Consider the following 1,080-nt stretch of genomic DNA (forward strand, 5'->3'; position numbering starts at 1 on the left):
ATGTCTCCACAACGGACATGTGTCAGGTATACTCATCATGAGGGAATATAACATTTTCACATTTGAATTTGAATCTATCCTGGTGAAATTCACATGGAAATGTAGGAATGTGCTTTATTTATAACTATTTATTATTATTGGAGTTTTATAGTTCTTTTAAGTGATTATTACATCCTAGTGATAATAATTAAACACATTTACTACAGTCAATTTGCAAAAAACACACTGATGATAAAATTATTTAATCTGACACATTTTCAAAGCTTTTGAACAGGTTCTTGATTTCAGTTGTTTTGTGCAATATAAACTATTAATTTTGCAATGTAGAGCAGTATTTATTACCATTTTTTACATATCATGTCACAAATGAAAAAAAAAGTCTGATAACCAAACAGATTAGACTAGATTGGATTACAATTTTAGCATCATTGCAATGAAATGTAGTTAAGTATCTAACCAAACAGTGCACAAAAAGATATGGTTGTAAAGATAAACTAATATCCAGAATGAACAATAGATCAGTGTGGTGGTGATAGCAGGAATATGTGTATCTGTGATTAATATAAAACAATTAATAGAAAATGTACAGTACAAAGCTACGGTATTCACAGTATTGACAGGAACTAATAAATAGTGTATATTATGTTGTGTTATTTACAGTATAAACAGCAAGCAGCAGATATGTAATATGTACTATGTAAAAGTAGGAAATATGCAGTTGAAAACGGTTACTTAGATACAATCAGTTAAATGTAGATAACAGGAAGGGTAAATGCAGAAGGAAATGAGGCCTAGTAGATGTGGTTTTTATATGTTGCTTAACCTATTAGTATAATTGTATGTATTGTAAAAACAAACAAAAAACTCACATTCATAGACTATATCATAACTGGTGCAAAAAAAGAAAAAAGTTAAAAAACCCCTTCTCACTCCCCCAAAATGCAAACATGCTTGATGCCTTTTCCTTGCTAATTTAATGTGAGCCGTTAAATGTTAGCTTTCATCACAGTAAAAGCATCAGTTCTCCCATATATCCGCGTTAGGCAGAGATCAAAGCCAGTTCAAGGAAGCAGCGTTAAG

This window comes from Thunnus albacares, chromosome 7 (genome assembly GCF_914725855.1).
Source record: "Thunnus albacares chromosome 7, fThuAlb1.1, whole genome shotgun sequence".
Classification (NCBI taxonomy): Eukaryota; Metazoa; Chordata; class Actinopteri; order Scombriformes; family Scombridae; genus Thunnus; species Thunnus albacares.